Source organism: Chiloscyllium punctatum, chromosome 52 (genome assembly GCF_047496795.1).
Source record: "Chiloscyllium punctatum isolate Juve2018m chromosome 52, sChiPun1.3, whole genome shotgun sequence".
NCBI lineage: Eukaryota > Metazoa > Chordata > Chondrichthyes > Orectolobiformes > Hemiscylliidae > Chiloscyllium > Chiloscyllium punctatum.
Window position 1 is genome coordinate 6,158,380 of NC_092790.1, and position 25,670 is coordinate 6,184,049.

Genomic DNA, 25,670 nt, shown 5'->3' on the forward strand with positions numbered 1-25,670 from the left:
CTGCGTCAGAATCATGGGATTCCCTCCCTAATGGCATTGGAGGTCAACCACAGCAGGTGGACTGCAGCGGTTCAACAAGGCTGCTCATCACCACCTTCTCAAGGGCAAATAGGGACAGGAAATAAATGCTGACCCAGCCAGTGAATCCGAGATTCACGAAATAAATAAATAGAAATTAACAGAGGAAGGTTGCTGAGGTGTGGCAGGGATCGGTGCTTGCGGCCCAGCTGTTGACAATGCCCTTTAAACATTTGGTCGCTGGAATCAGATGCACTATATCCCAGCCTGCTGACAGCACATACGGATGTGGGATTGTGAGTGGGTGAGGAGGATGTAAAAAAAACAATATTGCAGGACAAAAAGCAATTAAGAAGATAAATGGTGTGCTGACCTTCATTTCAGGAGGATTTGAGTCCAGGAGAAAGGGTGTCTTACTGCAGCTGTGCATGACCTTGGTGAGAATCATCTCAAACATTGTGCAGCATTATGTGCAGTTTTGATCTCCGTACCTAATAAAGGACAAACCTGACATTGAGGGAGAGCAGTGAAGGATGACCAGACTGATCTCTGGGATGACAGGCTTGTTGTGGGAGCAGAGTTTGGGGAGACTAGGCCTGTATTCCAAGGGGTTTAGGAAAATGAATGGCGATGTCAGTGAAATATACAAAAAGCTGACAGGGTGAGACATATTGGAAGCAGGGATGATAATTCCCCAGGCTGGGACGTCTAAAACCAGGGGCCACAGTATTAGGTACAGGCAGGTCACTCTGCATTGAGATGAGAATAAATGTCTGCATTCACAGACCAGCGAACCTGGGAATTCGCTCGCACGTGGAAACCGAGACACTGATTATAAATAAGGATTTCGAGACAGTAAAGGGATGGTGGGAGAGCAGGAGTACGGTGGGGAAATGAAGGGCCAAGCATTATTACGTTAAATTGGGTAGCAAACTCGATGGACCAAACGTACTACTGCACCACCTATTTTATAGCTTCCCAAGGTTACTCACATTAACGGATATGTATATTTTGTGGGGTAAGTGCATTGAGGAGAATTTTTCCATGAACTAGAATGGGGAGGCTCACTGTGTTGTATGATCTACTCCTTTCCCGCTGTTTCTGTGCATTCTGTGGGAAAGCTCTGTAAATGTTGTCAAAAGTTCCCAGATGTTAGGAAGGAGGTTTCTGCAGGGTCGACAGGACTATGTTCCCATTCCCTTTTCCGACACTGATGCTGAGGCCGGGTGTTCTGTCCGGTTTCATCCTTTCAGACCTCGGAGTAATTTGATACAAATGAGTGTTTTGTTTGGCCGTTTCAGAGACCATTGAAATATTTATCACATGTCAGGGTTTGTGGAGTCAGTTTTAGTCCAGCCCTGGAAATCATGGGAGATTCACTTCCTAAAAGTACATTGGAGAAAGAAATTCTGTTTATAATCGATATTGACTGCAAGGTCACTGCTACTGATCCCAGATTTGAGATCTCAATATTTTATTAATTGTCTTTAACTTCCACCCACTGCCAGATCATTAGCCTGGTCTGGATTATTAATCCAGTGACATTTCCACAACAGCACCATCTCCACATGGGGACCTATCGGAAACCACACTGAGCAGGTTATTTCTGTGCTGCTTGACAGCTCTGTCAAAAAATCTCCCACCAATTTGACTGTCGTGATGGGACTGAGGGGGTGGTAATTGGTCAGATTGTAATTATTCCAGTCTTTGGGGACGTAACTAAGCTGAGTAATTTTCGACATTGCCAGGGAGATATCAGAGTTGGAGCTGGAATGAAACAGCTTCCCCCAGGGACATGGCTTGTTGTGCAGCACAAGTCTTCAGTCCTATTGCAGGAATGGTGTCAGGGCCCATTGTCTGTGTCGTATCTACTGTGTTCAGCTGTTCTCCTTGGCACGTGCAGCGAATCAAATTGGTTGAAGACTGGCATCTGTGACTTTGTGGGCATCATGATATGGGTGAGGTGAATCATCGACTCAACACTTCTGGCAGAAGATGGTGCCAGATAAAAAATAAAACATCCTTCTCTTAAACACTGATGTGCAGGTCTGTTCCATTATTTAGGATGGGAATGTTTGTGGAGCCCTCTCCTCCAGTCATTTGTTTCATCGTCCATCACCATTTATGACTGAATGTGACAGGGCTGCAGGGCTTCGTTCAGATCTGTTGGTCAAGTCTGGTAGCTTTAATGAGTTAGCATCAGGTTAAAGTTCATGTGATTCTGACTCTGACATGTTCACCCACACTCGTCACTCAGCCTTATTTTCCATTACCATGGTGTTGATGGTAATGACAGACTGAAGTGTTACCCTGGCAAAAAGTTACAGGTTGTGGTTTAATGCATGTCTGCCTCTCCTGCTGCTGTGATCTACAGCACGACATGAATACGCAGTTTCCAGCTGCAATACCTGCAATGCAATTCTGCTGACTGTTCCCCAATTCTCACTGAGACCCATTCACTCATCAGCCCTGCACTCAGTGACCTAACCTGGTTTCTGATGTGGAAATACTTCCATTTTCAAACTCTTATTCTGCTGAGGATCTGTCTCCCCGGGTCTTGCTTGCAATCTGATACATTCTGCAAAAGCATTTAACTGATCTTAATTCAAATATTTAATTCACCTGAATTTTTTTCCTTGAGAAATACCATCTTCTGTGTTTAAAGTCAATGTGTTTCCTCTGTTTCTCTCCCTGACCATGATTAAGAGCTCTGCAGTGTCAGTAATGCCAGCCTTATGTAGTTTCAGAGCCAATGAATTCTCTGGATTCCCAATCATCTTCACCTCATTGTATGTTTTCCCTTTTGGTTTGATGGATTATCACTCATGGCTGCCTTGTTCTCCCATGAGTATGTTTCATGTTCTTGGGGTTGCATTTCTGGTATTATCTTCCGAATTATCCCCAGACCCTCCTCCCATTGCTGCTCCATGTTCTTTCCTGCTCAGCTCCCCTTCCAATTAACTCTGGCCAGCTCATCCCGCATGTCTTTGTAGTTACATTGCTTAATTATAACCACATTGCAACTTGAAGAGAGCATTCGATATAAACCGAAAGAAGGAGTTTTGGGAGATGGGACACGAAGAATAATTGGTGGATTTCTTAACTCGATACAAAGATAGAACGAGAGAGAGGATATAGATCTGGAGATGTGGAAAAAGAGAAAACTACATTATCGAAAGAAGTAGATGAACATTCCCCAATGGTTTGGCAATGCCTGTGTGCTGTGGTCCTTGGTACAGTGCATGTCTAACAGAGTAATATGTTCAGATGCTGAGTCTGATGCCAGAATATTTATCTCCGATTATATGATAGACACTAGCTTTGGAAAGAACCTTATATTGAAGGGGATTAACTGAAATAATTTGGGACACTAGAATCAAGAATTTGGAGCACACATCCTGGTTAGAATGACAGAGTAGAGTAGGGAATTCCAGAAAAGGAGGGAACGTTGAGAGGATCAAATAATGTATTAATGTCTTATCAATTTTATACATTATATGCATCATTTTTCGTTAACTGTGTCTCTGTTGTTCATTTACAATGTGTTGTGCACATGTGAAAAATGTGACTTAACTGCACACAAACATTGATTAAACAGTGTGTATAAAATCACTTTTCGACCATTGAAACTGTCCTGTTGTCGTGTTACAAGGATACATGAACACGAACTAGCCACCAAAAGACATGACGCACTATCACTATGCTCCATACATACAGACAAAGAAAGGCACAACTTTGACTGGGACAAAGCACACACACATACTAAAACACACAAGGACCTTCTTAGAGGAATGGTATCATAACCAGAAGTCCATCAATAAACGCATCAATTTAGATCCTGTCTACATTCTCTTGTTAAAATAATGGGAAATGACATCACCCATCTTAAGAAACCAAGACCTATAACTAGAGAGGCGGGACATACCACCAGCAATTCAGCAAATACTCTCACTGATGATGTCACCTAGTCATGGTGACGAAACTTCTGAAAACATACCTTCAAGCTCAACGAGCTAACTTGCACATATATAAATTGTTACTTTTTGTTTATTAGTGGAATTTAAGAGTTCTCTGTCGCTCACGTTTTAACAGATTTGAGGTGAGCTTTTCTGGGTGTGTGGTTTTAATTAAAAGAGGGATTCGACATTGATGTCATAACAGTTTGGGGCCTTGCCATGTGGCACTTGGACCGACTTGAACAGATTTGAGATACAACAGGTCCCAGCAAATTCCAACTCATTGCAATTAGTGACTTTGATCTTCAAATAAAACCAGAGGGAAAATTCGTTTAATTTTGTTACTTGTGGTTGATTAAATCAAAAGTGAGGGAAATGGCTTTTAACATTGCTAAAGAGGTTCCCAAATTTTCCAAGGAAGTTTAGAAGGACAGAAGGAGGATATTTTTTAGAATTAGCAAATAGGTTGGAATTGGGTTTAACCAGGGAGAAAAGGGAAGCTGAAATTGGAATGGAGTTGGGTAAGCACTTTGATGTATCAGAGAAATAGGCAACTGCAGTAGAGTTAGAAAAAACTTAAATTGCAAATGTGGCAACTGGAGTTAGAAGATAACTAAAGGGAAGGAAATAGAGAGAGAAGAAAGAGAAAGAGAGGAAAAAGAAAGAGAGAGAGAGAATTTGAAATTTAGAAGTTGGGAATTAGACAAGAAAGTTAAGTTAACAGGATGGAGATGAAGGGAGAACATAGGGATGTATACAACTATGTTAATAACTTGCCATATTTCGGTGAGAAAAATGTCAAAACCTTTTTTATTTCATTTGAAAAAATGGCGAGTCAGATGACGTGTCCAGTGAACTTGTGGGTAAAGCTCGTTCAGACTAAGCTGGTGGGCACAGCTGGTGAGGTATATGCAGCGCTATCAGATGAGGGGTCAAGAGATTATCAAGATGTCAAATTGGCTATTTTTATTGGTTATGAATTGTTACTAGAAGCATATAGACAGAAGTTCAGAAAAATAGAGACGGAATCAGGTCAGTCTTATATTGAGTTTAAAAGAAGTAACCACAGTCATTTTGGGAGTTGGGTGCTGGCCTTAAAAATGGATAAGACCTGTGAGGCTTGAAGGGAGATTAATTTGCTGGAGAAGTTAAAAGACTTACTTCCAGAGATAGTAAGAATTCATGTGAATGAATAGAAAGTTCAAGAAGTGGGAAGCACGGCAGAAAGGGCAGGTAAATATGCACTGGGGCATGAGATGATATTTAGCTTCTGGCAAGATTTTCATCCTGTGAGGGATAGAAATTGGGAGAAGGGAAGATCACACGTTACAAAGCGAACAGTAGCTCACAATACTTTACCACAGGTGAAGAAAGAAGCCCAAAGGGGTTGAAAGTTGGTGAAAGGCCTCAGGTGTTCTCAGTATAAGGGAGTGGAAAACATAAAATGACAGTGCCGATGGTTTAAGAAGGGCACTAGGAAAAGGTGTTTTCACTGCAGTAAGCTGGGACACACCGTGATGGGCGTTAAAGGAAGACATTTTGGGGAAAGATGTGATCGAAGAGGCTAAGCCCAGTGGAATTAGTGAAACTGGTAAAGGAGACCCCAAGTAGAGCCGAGGAGCTGCAGGAGAGTGCACAGCCGAGGCAAGGGCTGGGTATGGAGTCGGTACCTCATCTCTGAAAGAATTCGTCTCTGTAGATAAAGTTTACTCAGAAAGAACAGGGGGAGAAGGATAAGAAGTTATAATTTTGTGAGATATGGGATCTTCTCAGTCTTTAATCGTTGAGAAATGAGACGCTGGAAAAGCACAACAGATCAGGCAGCATCCAGACAGCAGGACAATCGAATATCAGGTAGAAACCCATCATCAGGAACATGGTGGGGAGACAAGGGGGCTGAAAGATAAATACGAGAGGAGTAGCTGAGCTGGTGGGAGGTTCACTGGGAAGACAATAAGAAGATGTAGATGGGAGTAACAGTGATATGTCTGAGGGTAAGGTGGAGTCGATAGGTGGAAAGGAAGATGGCCATTTAAGGCAGTTCAAGAGGGCAGTGCTAGGTTGAACGGTTGGATATGGGAGAGGTTGGTGGAGGGGAGATTTGGAATTTGGTGAAGTCAACGTTGATGCTGTACAGTTTGAGGGTTCCAGCTTTCCTACCACCAATAGGAGTCCTATCACCCTCCTGTCTGACCTATCACCATCACGCCCCACATGCATCTACCTACCGCCTTCCAAGTTCCCTTCCACCCAGCTCCACCCCCACCCTCCTATTTATTTCTCAACTTCCTTTCCCCTTCCTTACCCCCCACTTTCCTGATGAAGGATTTATACCTGAAACGTCAATGCTCCTGCCCCTCGGATGCTGTCGACATGTTGTGCTTTTCCAGCCCCACACTTTAAAACTCTCATCTCCAGCATCTGCAGCCCTCAATTTCTCTCACCCTCTAATAGTAAGAGATGAAAGTATTTTCACTCTTTCTGGCATGTTAATCGAGAGTGTGTTAATTTGTCGAATGGGGACAGAAATTAAGCATTCCTTTGTGTAACATCAGGATGGAATGCCAAATCAAGATTAGGGAAGTAACAGTGACAGTGAGTAACACAGTGTCAGTTCTCAGAATACAGTTTGTTCTTGGGAACGATTTAGCAGGAGGCGAGGTGGGAGAGGCACCCCTTGTGGTGGAGAAGCCAACAGAAGTCTAGGGAATTGGGGAGTTAAAAGAAAAATACCGAGGAATCTTTCCAGAGTGTGTAGTAACAAGATCCCACTGTCCTCAGTTACAGCAGGAAGTAAAACCGAAAGAAAAAGACAAATGAATTGATGCTCAGTGAACTGACCCCCTGTTTGATGTAACGGTGCAGGATAAACCTGAACAGGCAGAGGATCAGGCAGAGGGGTTTAGTCCAGAAAGGCTAATGGACTTACAACAGATATATACACACACATTCACACACACATACACATGCACACACACAGAAAAGGAATCAGAATATATTGTTGAACGTTATTAACTTAAAGATAGAATCCTAAAATTAAAATGGAGACCTAAAATTAAAATAGGTTACTGCAGAAGGGAAATGGGCTGAAGTACACCACATTGTGTTACCTGTAGCGTACAATGTTATGGCGAGCACATAAAATAATTGCAGGCGGTCACCTAGGTGGACAGAAGACTCAGGCTAAGGTACAGAAGCATTTCTAGTGGCCTGGAATGCACAAGGACGTGTTTTTTTTTGTATGTGACATACATCCCAAATGGAAGGTAAGCAACAGGCACTAATAAAACCAACACCTTGCTTGCCAATTCCTGCATTCGAAGAACATTTCACGTGGGTTATGATTAATTGTGTAGCTCCCCTTCCTAAAATAGAAGTGGAAAACTGTATTTTCTGACCATAATGAATGTGTCCACCAGATTTCCAGAGGCAATTCCATTACGGAATGTTAAGATAAAACGGGAGGTGGAGGGGTTGGTAGCTTTCTTTACTCGCTGTGGGCAAGGCAGTAAGATTGAGTCAGACCAAGGAATTCATTTTACCGCTCAGCTGTTTAAGGAAGTCATGGATAGCTTCAGCATGCAGCAGTTTAAATCAAGTGCATCGGAACCTGAATCCCAGGGACCCTTGGAAAGTTAGCATCAGACGCTGAAGACCATGTTAACAGCGTACTGTTATCATTACCCGAATGATTGCAATAAAGGTGTCCCATTATATTGTTTGCCATTAGAGATGCCTCAAATAAATCTACTCACTTTACTTCCTTTGAGATAATATTCGTACATGAAGTGAGAGGTCCTTTGAAATTAATTAAATATAAATTGACAGGACCGAAGTCGGAAATCTCACACTTGAATTCTCTGTGTGAGGTGAAGGAGAGAGTCGATGGAGTAGGTGAGTTTGCTAAATAGTATATGAAGAGCACAATTGAGAGTGAAGCAGGTGGCAGATAAAAACTCTGAAACTTTGATGATATCCCGTGGGGATGACGTATTAGTATTGCCACCAGTGGTAAGAAATCCCTTCAAAGCCAGGTTTAGTGGCCCCTTTCAAATTAAAAAAAAATGTGAAGTCAGTTAAGCTATCCAGTAAAGATACTGGAGATGACAAAAAAATTTATCGAGTATTTTATATGGATGAATAATGCAGCAGCCACATTTAAGACTCAGGAACAGAGCTGTGGCCAGATGAACAAATTGTGTAATTTATCTGTATGATGTGGTGATCTTCAGCAAGTGTTTAAAAGCTCACATGTTACAGCTGGCAGAGCATGTTGAACAAGAAGCAAACTTGGTAATAAACTTAAAGAAAACAGAATTCGCGAAGGCAGAGGTGACGTTCTTGGGACATTACATTGGACATGGAAGGTTGATCCTATGGAACACAAAGACGAAGGGCTTTGGGGAATTTCCACAACCATTCTCGAAGAAAGAGGTGCTTCGATTTTTGGAACTGAGTTGATTCTATCAGAAGTGTGTTCCAAACTTCAGCAGCGTATTGGCACCACTGATGGATTTATTAACGAAGAACACAGAATTGTGGTGGACAGAACAACGCCAGGAGGCATTTGAGAATCTTAAAGCAGGATTAAACACTGCACCCGTTTTAGCTACACCGAATATTTTGAAACCCTTTCAAAATTGCGTTTGATGCTCGGGATATAGGGGTCGGAGATGTATTGATACAGAAAGATGATGATGGAATTGAATGGCTAATTGGCTACTTGTCGAAAAAAATCAATATCTACCAGAAAAAAAATACAAAATCTCCATTATTGAACAAGAATGATTAAGTTTCACACTGGCCTGACAATATTTTAATGTGTATATGACAAACAAATTGTCGGAGATGGTTGTGGACAATGACAAATCTCTCGCATTTTTTGGAATATTTAAAGACCAGAATATGAGACTATTTAATTGGAGTCTTACCTTCCTGACTTTAAACTCACAAAATGTACATGCTGCGGCTCCTACAATGTGATAGCAGATTTGTTATTGTGGATTTAAAGGAAAAAGTGTAAATAAGATTTACCTTATTCCAATGTTATAATGGTGTGCAGAATTAATATGAATGATATAACTGAGATTAATACTTTTGTATTTCATAAAATTGGGATTAAGAATTAGAGGAGAAGAAATGTAATAATCTTTTCATTCTGCTGGTACACTTTATTTTCTGAAGTGGGGAGATGTTATGAAGCCAAAAACATGTATGGGTACTTTAAAACAGAACGGGTTTTGCCGAATAGAAATTAAAGCCACAGATGCCAGCTAAAGGTCAAACTGTTCCACATGTCACCATTAGCTGAGAAATGGATACCTGAGTTTTGGTTGCTGTTTTGACAGCCATTCAAATGCAACCAAAGAGTTTAAATAACGCCTCAGGAAACCAGAAGCCAATGGAATTTGAATATTATTGTTTGGACACCTGGTAAGCAACCAAATTATGAGAATTACTGTATCATTGGGAGTATACAAACCAGCATTTTGAACACTGGAGGGAGAGCTACTGCCATCCAACAGCAGAGTAACTGCTGCAGAGCAGGAGTGCTAACTGGCCATCTCAAACACTCTCTATCAAAGACACATGTTCATGTAAACCTACTTGCAATAAAAAAAATGACCCTGGGAGATCAGCAGCTGGAAGAGTGAGCAAGCGGGAAAGATGGGGATTGTGTGCTCTTGAGATTGCAATGTTTAATATGTGGGCTGCTGGAACAGCATATTTTTACAGAGTTGGAGTCAGATAGTAAGTAGCGAAGAAAAGAGGGGCGTGTATTTGTCAATAGTTGTTGTTTACTGTTCACTATTAAAGTTCAGAAACAAACTTTTTAATTTTTGTTTAAATTTTGGAAAAAAGGTGTAACTCATATTTTAACAAATTACGAGGTGAGGCGAGCTTTTCTGGGTGTTTGCTTTTAATTAACAGAGGGGATCATCTTCACCTTGTAAATGTCCATCCACGTTAGCCCCATTTCCCTGCAGTTGGCCCATATCCTTCCAGTCCTTTCCTATCGACATATTTATGCAAATGCTTTGAAATGTTGTTAATGTAACCACCCTCCGTCCCACCACCAACCACATCTGCTGGCAGCTCATCCATGTACCAACCTTCTGAGTAAAGAAGTGGCCAATCAGGTTCCCTTTTGTTCCTTCCCCTCTAACTTTAAACTGATCCCCTCTAATCCTCGATTGGGTGCACCTTGGAAAAAGACTGAGACCATTAACCCTCTCCATACCCCTCGTAATTTTATACAGATCTGTAAGGACTCCCTCAGTCTCCTTCTCTCTAAAGAAAAGGTCCTAGCTTGTCCAACCTCTCCCTATAACTTAGACCATTGGGTCCTAGCAACGTCTTTGTAAATTTCTTCTGCACTCTTTCTAATTTCATAACATCCTCCCTATAACAAGGTTATAAAAACTGAATACAATTCTCCAAGTGTGGCCTTACCGAAGTCCTGTGTAACTACAACATAACTTCCCAACTTCTATCCACAATGTTCTGCCTGATGAAGGCCAATGTGCCAAAAGCCTTCTTCGCTGCCCTGTCAACCCGTGAGTCTACACTTAGAGAACCGTGCCCGTGAAAACCAAGGTCTCTCTGCCCGCTGCACCTCTTACGACCCTCCCATTCACCGTGAAACCCCTACCTTGACTTGAGTTTCCAAAATGCAAGACCTCACACACCTGTATTAAATTCCATTTGCCATTTCTCAGCCCACTTCCCCACCTGATTAACGTCCTGCTGCAATTTCTGATAAACTTCCTCACTGATCACGCTACCACTTATTTTAGTGTCATCTGCAAACTTACTAATCATGCCTTGTACATTCTCAACCAAATCATAGATAACAAACAGCAATGGACACAGCCTTCAGTCTGACCATCATCCTTCCACTAAACCCTCTGCTTCCTACCATCAACCCAACGGTGTATCCGATTGGACAATTCCCCTAGCATTCCACGTGATGGAACCTTCCCGAGTAGCCTGCCATGTGGTACCTTATCAAATGCCTTACTGAAATCCATACAGACTAAATTTACAGCTCTGTCCTCGTAAACCTTCTTGGTTACTTCATCAAAGAACTCTAACAAATTTGGGAAGAATGATATCCCACTCACAAGTCTATGCTGACTGCTCCGAATCAAACCTGTGTAAGTAGTGGGTGCAGTCAATGGTATGCTGTCCTTCATTGTAAGATGATTAGAGTACATAAGTAAAGCCATCTTCCTGCTGTTGTAAAGCCTTGCTGAGAGAGTATTTGGGACACTCTCTACAGATTTGATCTCCTTTGTAAGGAATGATATCCTTCCCACAGATACAGATGGCGGTATCATGAGTGTAGAGTGAAGAACCTGAGAGTTTAATCTGCAGAGATGTGAAATACGAAGAAATGGGGATGCTGAAATACGAGGTGTAGCAGGTATATGTCCAAAGGACACATTGATAGGGTGAGAAATTCCATACTTTACGCAGGATTGATTGGTGTGATTTATTGTCACGTGTACCTCAGTACAGGGAAACACTTTATTTATGAGCATAGGTGGCAGATCATAGTAAGCATGGCCAGACAGATCATAGGGTGGAAATAGACTTGGACAGAGGAAGGCATGCAGGATGCACTGCACAAGACAAGCACTCGACAAGATCAACATGAGCAAGATCAGCATTATTTGAACATAGAGAGTCGATTCATCAGTCTAACGTGACTTTCCTAATAGTTTATATGCCTAAATTAACTCTCCCCATGTTATTGTACTGTTGGCGTGTGAACCCGTACTGAACGCCATGTTGTTCACAATCCCCAACAGCAGCCACAATACCTTCGATCTGAAACAGGTAGCCATTCCCACCAGCTTCCGCCCTACAAAGAGAAACAACAGGCTGGCTTCACGAAGATGGAAGGTGCCTTCTTGAGACTTCACACAAGACATATTGCTTCCTTCCTCAACACTAGAAAACCACGTTAAAGTCCCACGTGTTTATCATGAGCAACGGAGTCACGAGGAACAACGTGGAGCAGTCTGTCTGTGCACTTCTGTGCATCTGCTCCACTTGTTCATCATGTTGGAGCATCAATCTGGAGACAGTGAGGACTCCCGATGCTGGAGATTGTAGTAGACAGTAGATTGCTGGAAAAGCACAGATGGTAATGCAGCTCCGAGAAGCAGGAGAATCCACATTTTGGACATAAGCCATTCATCAGGAATCAGCATCAATTACCTCATTCTATCCCTTTGCAATTGCGTTGAGGGGGGAATTGCCTCGTACTATTCCTGTGTAAGTGATTCAACGGGCTGAATGGCCTCCTCCTGTTCCTGTGTAAGAGACTGAAGGAGCTGAATGGCCTCATCCTGTTGCTGTGCAATTGGCTTTAGGGACCGAATGGCCTCCTCCTGTTCCTGTGTAAGAGACTCAAGGGTCTGAATGGCTTCTTCCTCTTCCGATTGGACAGGACCAAGGCCCTGATTGGGTTACCCCGGTTCCTGTTTGACAGCTCGATGTACTGACAAGTGTGATGATGCTGCGGCTTTGAGAGGTTATTTTGTCCTGGTTTCTTTTCAGAGAGAGATTGAATGATCGTTACCAAGCTGGCTAGTTAAGGACACTGAGTAAACAGCAAGGGAGGCCTTGGGTTAATTTTAATGCAGCCTGAATGGGTGTGGCCAGCTCTCACAAATTACGATCTCTGGATTTTGGTTTCTAAGTCGTATCAGAAACTATTGGGGTCTCCACAGAGTTGGAATCTTCAGTGACTGTCTCCTGGCTGCTACTCGCTCTGAATTTTCGCTTGGTGCTGTTTTTAATTCCTGGATTAGAGAAATGTTTGTGACAATCTGTTCCTGAATTTTCCTTTCTGCCAGGGGCTGTGTTTATGGGATTTTCCTATATTGGTACAGTTCATTAGTAATAGTTCCTAGATTTTTTATTCTGTTAACTTGTCTAATAGAATTATGTTTTTCTAAATTCCTCTTTGCTTTCATTTTATCTTTCGTGTTTCAATAAATAGTGTTTAGCTTCACACTGAATAGTTTGACCTGTCACTTTGCATCTGGAACAGTCACTTTATATTGCCTTTAAAATAAAAAAAATTACAGTCTAGGTTACCGCCTTCAAATATTTTCGAGGGGCTCTCTTGTGGTCCATCACACTAGACTCCTTCTCTTCCTGAGTAATAGGCGGGAGGCACTGAATGGGCTGTCCCTGTTCTTCTCCAATAGTGTCAATGAGCTGAATGGCTTCCTCATATTCCTGTGAAACTAGCGTGAGATGCTGAATGAACTCTTGTTTTACTGTGGCAATGTGCAGTGTCAGGCAGTGCTGGTAGATGAATGTTACGGACCATTTAACAGAACAAGTCTCAATGGAGTCTGGGTCTTGCTGCACATGGACACAGACAAGTTCAGGAGCTGACAGGGGTACAAAATGTTCTGAAAATTGTGGAATCTTCAGTGACCATCCCCATTTCTGATCTTATGGTGGGGAGGGTGGGGAGGGGAGACATTGATGAAGCAGCTGAAGATGTTTGTGAAGAGGAAGCTACCCTGAGGATCTCCCTCAGAGGTGACCCAGGACTGAGATGATGATCATCTTCCTTTGTGCCATGTTTGACCCCAAACACTGGAGAGTTTACTCTGATTCCCATTAAGTCCAGTTTTGTTAAGCTCCTTGATGTCAACAGACTCAACCACTGTCTTGATATCAGGGTCTGTCATTTGTACCTGAACCTTTGTCTCAACCTCTTTTGTTCATATCAATAAATCATGATATAGGAGCTGCAAGTGTTTTCTTCAAACACATGGTATTGAATGTCAGAATTCCTCTTCTCAAGAGTGGTGGGGAGCAAAATGACTGAAAGTATTTGAAGAGGAGGTAGATGGATATTGATCTGACAGAGAGTTGAGGGCTATGAGGAATTGGGTATGAAAGAGGATTTGAGACAGAGAACAGATCAGTCATGATCTTAGTGAAGGGCAAGGCAGGCTTGGGGAGTGAATGACCTGTTCCTGTGTCTGATGTTCTCACATTCTGTTCTTGGAAAGTTAGTGGGTGTTATTTTCATGAATGTCTATTATGGAATGTTGCAGGCAGGGAGACAAGAGGATTTTGTGAGCCATCTCTGGGTGAGGTATGTGGGCTGTAATCACAGTGAACCTGGGTCTAAACATGACCAACAAATGAAGCACAAGTTGCAGAGAGGGGAAGCTCTGTGAAGAGAGATGAGGGACCCCTTTCAAACCCGTGCCTGGATTTTCCAATTGCATTTCCCAAATCACTTCAAAGCGTGTGTGACAGTCTTTAGAGGCTGACTGGTCTCCTCTGTTTCTGTGCAACAGGTTATAGAAGTACGTGGCCTCCAACCCTCCTATCTAGCAGGTCTGTGCGGCTGGATGGAACACAAAAACATGGGACTGAGGAGCAGGAGTGGGACATTAGATACTTTGAGCCTTCTCCACCAGACATGAAAGATTATGGACTCAGACCCATTTTCCTGTTTGTGTACTATTACCCGTGACTCACTTCCCTGTCAAATATTTAACTAAACAGCTTTCAATCCATGTGAACATAGAGGCACGATAAACTTCCAGTGAAGAGAATTCACACTTGAAAGGTCCTTTCAGAATATTTCGCCATCCCTCTTATAGAGTCTGACAGTCATGCAGAAAGGAAACAGACCCGTTAGTACAATCTGTTCACTCCGATCAGATATCAAATCTGACCTAGTCCCATTTGCCAGCATTTCCAATATCCCTCCTCTTTCAGATACATTTTAAATGTTCGATGGTAACCACCTTCACCACTTCCTCTGACAGCACTTTCTGTACACACACCATTCTATGTGTGAAACATTTACCTTCAGGTCCATTCTAACTTATTCGTCCTCTCCCCTTCAACCTATGCTGTCTTGTTCTGGACTCCCCTATCTTGGGGAGCAGAACATGGCTGTTCAGAATATCCATGCCTCTGATGATTCTATAAACTTCTATAATGTCATCCTTCAGCCTCTGACACTCCAGGGGGAAACACCTCAACCTAATCAACCTTTCCCTGAAGCTCAAACCTCCAGTTCTGCAAGTGAGTTGTAAGCAGTTTTCTTAAAGTGGCCTCACCAACTTCCTGTTCAGAGGCAACATGCCACCACAACTCCTCTTCTCAATGCTCTGACTGATTCAGGCAAATGTGCCAAATGTGTTCAGCATTTGGGTTTTGTAAATCAAACAACAGCAGGACCTTTACAATTAAAAGTAGAGCCTTTGGCAGTGCTGTAGTACAGAAACCTAGGCCGTCAGGTTTAATTCTTTAAAATTTGCATCTCATATCGATAGTGTGGTTAAGAAGGTATTTAACACACTTGTCTTCATAGGACAGACCTTTGAGTATCGGAATGGGGATGTCATGTTGTGGTTGTACAGGACATTGGTGAGACTTCTTCTGGTCACCCTGCCCGCTCATTCCATAGGCACACCACCCTCTGGGTGAAAAAGCTGTCCCTTAGGTCACTTTAATATTTCCCCTCTCACCTTAAACCTATGTCTTCTAGTTTTGGTCTCCCTTACCCTTAGAAAACACCTTGACTATTCACTTTGATATTACTGACGTTGATATTATTAAGCTGGAGAGGATTGAGAATAGATTAACCTGGATGTTGCTGGGAAAGAGGGAGTGAGCTATGAGGAGAGGCTGGATTGGCTGAGACTTTTTTCACTGAAGAATACGAGATTAAGCAGTAAATTTACAGAGGTTTATAAAATAATGAGAGTTACAGAGAAGCTGAAGGACTGATGTCTTTTCTCTAGAGTTGATGATTCAAAACTGAGGGATTTTTAAGGTGCGAGGAAAAAAGATTTACGAAAGTCATGAGCGGTAATAATGTTTGACAGAGGCTGGCTTGTGTGTGGAATGAACTTCCAGAGGAAGTGGTGAAAACAGGGACAGTTACAACATTTTAAGGACATTTAGATCAGTCCATGGATAAGACATCAGTTTGGATGGTGCGGTGAGCAGCTGTCCTCTCCCTCCCCATCTCTGAATGAATCCCTGTTGGTTTTCACCTTCTGCCAATGCCTGTGCAGTGGCGTGTGGAGGCCAGCAGAGGGTGGCATTGTATCACTTTAAGCACCACAGAGATTGCCAGACCTGCCCCACACAGAGACACACAGATACACACACGGGAAAGGTTAGGACACGTCGGAAGCTTATCTGGTAATTTAAATGAAACATAAAGAAATGCTCAATTCGCCTCATAAACTGTTAAAATATGAGTGTCAGATCTGCCAAATTTCACTGTTTGAATAAATAATACAATTTATTTTTTTCACTCTGAAAGTGAACATTTTACATCAACTATGCAAACTCTGGGACCCTCTTTCTCTGAACTTCTTATTACCTGACTCCAGCTCTATAGCAATATACTGTTTCTGGGTCTGCCATCCTCTCATACCACAGGTGCTTGTCAGCTCTCAGTTCAGAACAGCATTCCCTCTCTCATGAAGGTACAGTACACACTTTCAACTTCATCACATTATACCCTGATGAATATCGATAAGTGGGACCTATCCGGATTTCTCTTGCTCTGTGGTTTGTCAATATTTCATTCGCTCCGTCTGCTGTGTGTCAGGACATTTGTTGCTCCATTGCCAGTATGTCATTATTCGACTTTGTCCGTGGGAATATATCAGTATTTCACTTGCTCACACTCGTGTGTGTGGGGCAGGATTTCAGTTGTTTCATGGGGACTGTGACGCTATAACAATCTCAATGTTTGTAGGTGGCACCGAACCTGGAAGGACTCTGAAGTCAATGGAGGACAGTGTGGAACTCTAACAGGACAATCACACATTAGTGTAGTGTTCAGGTTTATCGCAGATGGGGATCAGTGCAGAGCAGTTTGAGGTGATACACTTTGGTAGGAAAGACAATATAAAACAGGCTGTGCCATTATAAAGGGGCTGCAGGAGCAGAGAGCGCTGGGTGTATATGAGCACAGATTATTGAAGATATCAGGACAAGTTGGGAGAGCAGTAACTGTCACAGATTAGTTTCAGTATCTGAGCTGTTTACAGGGGGAGGTGTAGGAGGGAGTCTCCGTGCTCCCTTCCTGGGAGGTGGTGGTGACGATATGTTGTGAGCTCACCCTCCTGCCCACCGAGACCATGGGGATTCCATTTGTACCAGCTCGACACAAAAGGGAGATGGCATCAGGGCCACAGCTTCGAAGTTGTGCCGGGGGGAAACGGAGCTGCCAGTGGGTTTAAAGTGAGAATTGCCCTTAACTGAACATTGCTCCTTACTCGGTCGGTGGGACGTGGATGTTTCAGAATCTCCACACGAGATTCCTCTCTGGCTCGTACCAGGGTCCTCCCCAAATGGCAGCGGGATGGGGTGAGGGAACGGGTATTGGGCACTCCACCACCCAGCTTGGCCCTTTCTGTCCTGTTCCAGGCTATTTCTCCTGGAATGGGAGAAAGGGAGGGATGGAGTGAGGGTGGGAGTGGGTGGTCCTGCTGTTCGTGTTAGTGTAGGTGAGATAATGGTTAATGGTGAGGATTTGAGAGGGAGTCTGTCGACAGCGTTGTATCAATTCAGTGTTATTGATGTGGGGGTAAAGTGGACGGGGTGACAGAGAGAGAGAGAGAGAGAGAGAGAGACAGGGAGAGAGTGAGAAGGTGCTGCATGCAGTTGTGAGTGTGGTGGAGCATGAGCCTTGTTCGGGGGTCGGTGCTGTAACAGATATACAGTGAGTGTGGGGGAGAAGTGAAAATGCAGTGAGCCTTATCCTGACAGAGTGGGGAAAGTTATTGATGCTTGTCCTGTATTGCTGGACATTTCCTCAGACTGCAGATCCTGCACTGAGCTGGGTGGTGTGCTCAGACCATGCTCAGTGGGTCTGGTGGTGTCGCCCCCTCTGGGAAGAGAATGGCCCGCCTCTGTACTAGCCCATTCACCAGGACCTCCGTGCCCCTGTCGACAAACTGTGGTGTAATTGCCCCTTACCTGCCATGATCGGGGTAAACTATGCAGGGCAGCTCCTAACAGGAAAGCTCAACCGTGTGCCCCTTGGCCTTTGAAAGATGCCAGTGCCAGTGTTTCCCGAATATTCAAGGGCATCCGGGCGATGGTGAGTACCTCCAATAAAGATGGGTTGGAGATTAGGACTGCCATTGAATGAGAGGGACACCATGGGGTGGGGTGGTTTGTTAATGACATGAGTTCGATAAGATAGCAACAGGAAACTAGCTCGGCCTCGTGTGGATGATCCCTCTGTCATAGTCAATGAAAATGGCACTAAGACAAATTATTGTTAGATTTAGCCCAATGAGTCAAAGACTCTGCTGACCCTACGCCCAGATACAAAGCTGCAGAACAAATACTCATCCAAAACTCTGCTCCATCTGAACTCCCACCAATAGCCTGTTCACCTATCATTCCTGGAAACGCTAGCTCATTTTACTGGATGCTGTTAAAATAATTTCATTTCAGCATTCTGAATCTTGGCAACACATCATTCCATAATACTGTCTCTCAGTCTCCCCCTCTCTGTCTATTTCCCATACCCCTCCCATTTGTCATTGTTCAAACTGATTCCACTTATATGTCTCTCTCTCTGGCAGTGATGTTCACACTCACAGCATCCCCTCTTCACGGCACAATGGCGATTATGGAGCTGTAAATGGATGGGAGCTGCACATCCTGTCACTTCCAGTATGGGCTGCAAGTTTCCCCACACTGGGCAGGGATCTAACACAGTGTTACTGAGCAGCGTACAGGGGTGGGGTACACAGTGCTACATGCTGGGTGGGTAACTGCTCCTGGCTAACAGATCAATGCACTGGGGTGGGGTACACAGTCCTACATGCTGGGAGGGTAACTGCTCCTGGTTTACAGATCAATGCACTGGGGTGGGGTACACAGTCCTACATGCTAGGAGGGTAACTGCTCCTGGGTTACAGATCAATGTACTGGGGTGGGGTACACAGTCCTACATGCTGGGAGGGTAACTGCTCCTGGGTTACAGATCAATGCACTGGGGTGGGGTACACAGTCCTACATGCTGGGAGGGTAACTGCTCCTGGGTTACAGATCAATGTACTGGGGTGGGGTACACAGTCCTACATGCTGGGAGGGTAACTGCTCCTGGGTTACAGATCAATGCACTGGGGTGGGGTACACAGTCCTACATGCTGGGAGGGTAACTGCTCCTGGGTTACAGATCAATGCACTGGGGTGGGGTACACAGTCCTACATGCTGGGAGGGTAACTGCTCCTGGTTTACAGATCAATGCACTGGATTGGTTTACACCGTCCTACATGCTGCGAGGGTAACTGCTCCTGGTTTACAGATCAATGTACTGGGGTGGGGTACACAGTCCTACATGCTGCGAGGGTAACTGCTGCAGGTTACAAATTGGTGATCACTGCGCATCTCCTGGTGCTGGACAGATATCTAATCCGTGTTTATCGATCAATGCATGGGTGTGCTCTCCACTGCTTCCCACACTAAACAGGCAGGAGGCTGGGGGAACACAGCAAGCCAGGTAGAATCAGGAGGTGTGAAGTTTGACATTTCCGGAGTAAACCTTCTTCAGGTCTCCTGCAGAAGGGTTACTCCCGAAACGTCGACTTCTCCATCTTCTGATGCTGCCCGGTTTGCTGTGTTCTCCCAGATTCCTGCCTGTCTACTTTGGGTTCCAGCATCTACAGTTTTTTTGACTCTATCCCAGCTTCCCATACTCGACAGATGGTTTAAAGATAAATGCTCTGATATGATCTGCGCAGTGTTCCACTCGGGACAGATTGCGGGGTTGTACTGAGCAGGATGTTCTGGTCTACACTGTGTTCCACAGTGAACAGATATCTCCTTTGGGCTGTTGGTGTCTGGGCTGGTTCTGTGAGGTGGGTTGAGAATGTGGTCTATCTAACCGTTTCAGCGGATCTGGCGATGCCTTTAGTTCCCATTCCTGTGATTGGACGCTCCATCCCTCACCCCATTAACGTTACAGTGTACCCATGCACATAACACAGTGGGCAGTGTCTTCATATTTGAGGCTAAGACTTTCCCTCCACCAGGACTGTGTGCTGGCTGCTCCAACAGATACTGTTAGGGACAGATCCCTCTGGGACAAGGGGTTTGGTGAGAATGTTTCTCTCTTATTGGTTCCCCCATCATTTGCCCCAGTCTGGCTGCTGTGTATGTGAGGTCTCTCCCTGCTCAGTCAGGGTGGACCTATGGAGACACTCTTGGTGATGGACATTGAAATCCTTATCACCCTCAGTGCTTCCACTGATTTGTTTCCAACCTCGAAGGAACCGAGTTATCACAGAAGGGGTGGGGTGGAGGGGCAGGAATGACGGTCCTCAGACGATTTCCTTGACCATTTGTGACCTGTTAGCATGAGCCTTCCCGGGTTCTGGAATCAATGTTGGGGAATTTCAGGGTAACTCCATCCCTGATTGTATCCAAGGGAGTCCCCACCGCTGGTGGGTCTGTCCTGCCGGTGGGACATGATATACCCAGGGATGGTGATGGGGTTTCATGAAACATGACCCATCAGGCCTGGTCCCGTGAGTATGACTGTGTCAGACTCTTTCCTGATTGGGAGTGTGGTGCTGGAAAAGCACAGCAGGTCAGGCAGCATCCAAGGAGCAGGGGAATCAACGTTTCGGGCATAATCCCTTCATCAGGAATGAGGCTTGTGGGCCGGGGGGGGGTGGGTGGTTGAGATAAATGGGAGGGGGCTAGGCCTGGGGCTGGGGGATGGAAGCTGGGAATGTGATCGGTTGATGGAGGTGGGGGAGAGTTGATTGGTCAGAGAGGAGTGCGGTGTGGGCATGGTGGGAAAGGTGATGGACAGGTCAAGGAGTTCCCCGAAACATTCTGTCCCCAGTATTCTGTAACTGACATTCCCCGGAACGTCCTATCCCCGACATTGTATAACTGTCATTCCCTGGAATGTCTGTCCCCAACATTGTATAACTGTCATTCCCCAGAACATTGTGTCCCTGACATTCTATAACTGACATTCCCTGGAATGTCTGTCCCCAACATTGTATAACTGTCATTCCCCAGAACATTGTGTCCCTGACATTCTATAACTGACATTCCCTGGAATGTCTGTCCCCAACATTCTATAACTGTCATTCCCCGGAACGTTCTGTCCCTGACATTCTATAACTGACATTCCCTGGAACGTCCTATCCCCGACATTCTATAACTGACATTCCCTGGAATGTCTGTCCCCAACATTCTATAACTGTCATTCCCCGGAACGTTCTGTCCCTGACATTCTATAACTGACATTCCCTGGAACGTTCTGTCCCCAACATTCTATAACTGACATTCCCTGGAACGTTCTGTCCCCAACATTCTATAACTGACATTCCCCGGAACGTTCTGTCCCTGACATTGTTTGTGAACGGCCGGACGTCAGTGAATTCAACAAACGATACGATCCCGAGGGAAGAGATCCCGTTCCAGGGAGAAGGAGACACTGTTCCGAAGGTCCCTCAGGCAGTTAAAGGGGTGAATACGTTTTCCCTGTGTTTACATTTCTCCACAACACAGGATCGACCACAATTTAGACCAAAATACAGGAATTCACAAACTCCTTTTGTCTTCCGGAAACTGGGAGAGAATCCTTCAGGACAGCAACATTCCCTCCCTCCGTATTAGGAACTGGGAAGGAGTGACCTGTGTCTGCTCTAGAGGGATCGAGTGTGTGGGAATTTTCTAGAAACCATCTGTCCTTATGGATGTGTCTCTGTGTTTGGGGATGGAGGGATTCTGGTGGTTTATGTCACATTTTTGTCAGTAATTCAGACCTTCCCATTTGTTATTCCAGCTCCAATTATTTTAATAAATCCCTGAATACAGGGACACATTTGAAAATCTCACTGGGTCCCCGATCAAACGGGTCCCTTTGCCTCCAGGCTGATGGATAATGGGTTTGTTTTCCTTCCTCACAGTTAACGTAGTGACCATCTACGTCCTGCTTTATAAAGATTGTGGATTGTCTCCATGTGTCAGACGTTACATGGGGGCCATGGCAGCGGCGGATCTCCTGGTCATTATCCTCGACCTGATCCTGAGACACATTCCCATTGTTTATCCGGAACAGTTTTATTTCCTGAGGTACTTCGTCCCCGTGTGTAATATCCACGCCATCCTGCTTTATGCAGCCACTGACTGCTCTGTCTGGTTCACCGTCACTTTCACCTTTGATCGGTTTGTGGCCATTTGTTGCCAGAAGCTGAAAAGTAAATATTGCAGTGAGAAAACGGCGGCTGTGGTTCTGGGAGCAGTGACTGTGCTGAGCTGTTTAAAGAACATTTCCTGGTATTTTATGCTCACGGCTCAGTATTGGCTGGTGAACGTCCCCTGGTTTTGTGAGGTAACAGACGCTGTTCTATTCTCCATTGTCTGGGTCATAATCGAGTTCCTCCACCATATTCTAACCCCGTGTGTCCCATTTCTCCTGATTCTGCTGCTCAATGTTCTCACCGTCAGACACATTTTAGTGACCAGCAGAGCCCGCAGGAGGCTCCGTGCTCACACCAATGGGGACGCTCAGTCTGACACTGAAATGAGAAACCGAAAAAAATCCATCATTTTACTGTTTGTGATCTCGGCCAATTTCATCCTGTTATGGTCAATGTTAATGCTGTTTTCTATATGGTACCGGATGGATGATGTTGGGTATAATTCGATGTATCTCGATCCCTTTGTGGGGGAATTGGGCTTCATGCTGCAGCTCCTCAGTTGCTGCACAAACACCGCGATTTATGCCGTGACCCAGACTAAGTTCAGACAGCAGCTGAAGAATGTGCTGAAATATCCCTTCACCCAAATCCATCCATCCATCAAATTCCCTCATTAATCAATCCATCCGGGATTTTCCCATTTCAGTTCAGTGTTTCAGCGATGGAGTAGCCTGTCGCTATGGTAACAGACTGAGGGTAGCGCTGGTTTATCCATCCTTATCCAACAGGGGGGTTACAGGGAAACATTTCAATGTTTCTCACAACTCAGGGGCCAGTGAGAAAAGGCACCATCCCACTGACTGTATCCATCACTTCCATTTGTAACCAATAAAAATGTTGATTCAAGCATGCCGAGCAGCAGAGTGACCAATGTTGTTGTGTGTCTTTGTGTTGGAGAAGCTGAGCTGGAGAGAGACAGACTCAGCCCCAAGTCCTGGGCCTCAGGGAAGGGGAGGGCACAGTGTCCTGAGCTCAGGAGCTGGGTTTAACTTCCTCTGTACCACCCACTTCAACCTGACCTCCCCATTTCCTCTCCCCTACTCTTTCTCCTCATTTCTCTCCCTCTCTCTCACTGCACACTCTGTCTTTCTCACCGCCTCTCCCTTTAACTCTCCCTCGTCCACCCTCTCTCTCTCACACACCCCTAACCCTGATTTCTCCACCTGCCTCCACTCTTTCCTCTCCCCTCCCCTGCACTCACTCTCTCCTGCCATCTGCCTCCCTCCCGCAATTCCGTCTCTACTCCATTTTCCCCCTCCTCCCACCTCCCATATCTCTCCATCATCTCACAACCACCCCTCCAACCACATGCAGCCAAAGCACCAACCTTCCCCAAACCCCGTCTGGATTAGAGGAAGAGGGACACGTCAGAGAGCCAGAGTGTGTCAGAGAGAGAGGAAGGGGCAGGAGGGAGAGATATTTGGTCAGAGAGAAACAGAGCGAGGTGGGGAGAAAGACAGACCGAGGTAGGGGGATCGAGAGTGAGAGAAGGTGGAGAGAGAGTGAAGGAGCAGGGCGAGAGTGAGAGAGAGACAGAGAGAGAGAGAGAGACAGAGAGAGACAGAGAGAGACGGGGAGAGAGAGAGAGAGAGAGAGAGAGAGAGAGAGAGAAAGAGAGAGGTTAGCCAGAGATAAGGTGAGGGAGGGAGAGAGAGGGAAATAGGGGAGGACATAATGAGAGAGGGGTAAGAGAACGGGGACAGAGTGGGGACAGAGAGAGGAACAGAGAGCGGGGGACAGAGAGAGGAGGACAGGGGGGGCAGAGAGAGTAGGACAGAGAGAGGTTGGACAGAGAGTGGGGGACAGATAAAGGGGGACAGTGAGGGGGGGACAGAGAAAGGGCAACAAAGAGGTGGCACAGATCGAGGCAACAGTGAGCGGGGGACAGAGAGATGGGAACAGAGAAAGGGGTAAGAAAGAGGGGGAACAGAGAGAGGGGTCAGAGAGGGGGTAAAATAAGCGGGGGACAGATAGAGGGGGACAGAGAAAAGGGGTAAGAGAGAGGGGTACAGAGAAAGGGGACAGAGAGAGAGAAGGGGACAGAGAGGGGGGACAGAGAGAGAGGGACAGAGAGAGGGGACAGAGAGTGGTGGCGATAGAGGGAATCAGAGAGAGGTGGTCAGAGAGAGCGGGGCAGAGGGGGTCAGAGAGGGGGGGACAGAGAGTGGGGGGGACAGACAGTGGGAGGATAGATAGTGGGGCGAAGGAAGCAAAGGCTGACAGAGGTGGGGATTGGCGAGAGAGAGAGGGCAGAGAGACAGAGGAGATACAGAGAGGGGGGGAACAGATAGAGCGTGTGGACAGAGAGAGGGGGCACAGAGAGAGAGGGAGGACACAGAGAGGGGGCAGACAGAGAGGGGGCAGAGAGGGGGACAGAGGGGCGGGATAGAGAAAGGGCGACAGAGGGGGGTGACAGAGAGGGGGTCAGAAAGCGACTGGTCAGAGAGAGACAGGACAGAGAGGGGGGCAGAGAGAGGGGGACGGGGGGACAGAGAAGGAAGGGACAGAGAGGGGGGTGACAGAGACAGAGGAGGACAGATAGTGGAGGACAGTGATTGGGGGCAGAGAGCGGGGGACAGAGAGAGGAGGACAGAGAGAGGGAGTCAGAGTGGGGGGACATGGAGAAGGGAACAGAGAGACGGGGAGAGAGAGAGGGGGACAGAGAGCGGGGACAAAGATTGAGGACAGTGAGAGGGGGAGAGAGAGAGAGAGGCGGGACAGAGGGGGGACAGAGAGGTGTGGACAGAGAGGGCGGCACAGTGAGGGGGACACAGAGAGGGGAACAGAGGGAGGGGAGAGTCGGGGAAAGAGAGAGTGGAACAGAGAGGGGGGATATAGAAGAGGTCAGGGAGTGGGGGGACAGAGAGAGGGGGGCCACAGAGAGGGGGCGACGTAGAGACGGGCGACAGAGAGAGGGGGACACAGTGAGAAGGGCGACAGAGACAGGGGAACAGAGACAGAGGAGAACAGAGAGAGGGGGAACAGAGAGATGGGGGCAGAAAGGAGGGTCAGCGGGGGCGACAGACGAGGGCAGGGGGCAGAGAGAGAAGGGCGACAGAGAGATAGAAGAGGTCCGGGAGTGGGAGGACAGTGAGGGGGGTCAGAGAGAGGGGTGACATAGAGACGGGCGACAGAGAGAGGGGGACACAGCGAGAAGGGCGACAGAGAGAGGGGAACAGAGGGGGAGGGGAACAGAGAAAGGGGAGACGGAGGGGTCAGAGAGATGGGGACAGAGAGGGGGAAACAGAGGGGTGATAGAGAGGGGGGCGGGGGTGCAGAGAGAGGGACGACAGAGAGACGGGGACAGAGAGACGGGGGACAGAGACGGGGGCAGAGAAAGGGATGGACAGAGAGAGGGGGAACAGAGAGATGGGGGACAGAGAGAGGGGTAAGGAGAGAGTGAACAGAGAGAGCGGTACAGAGAGGGGGGATGGG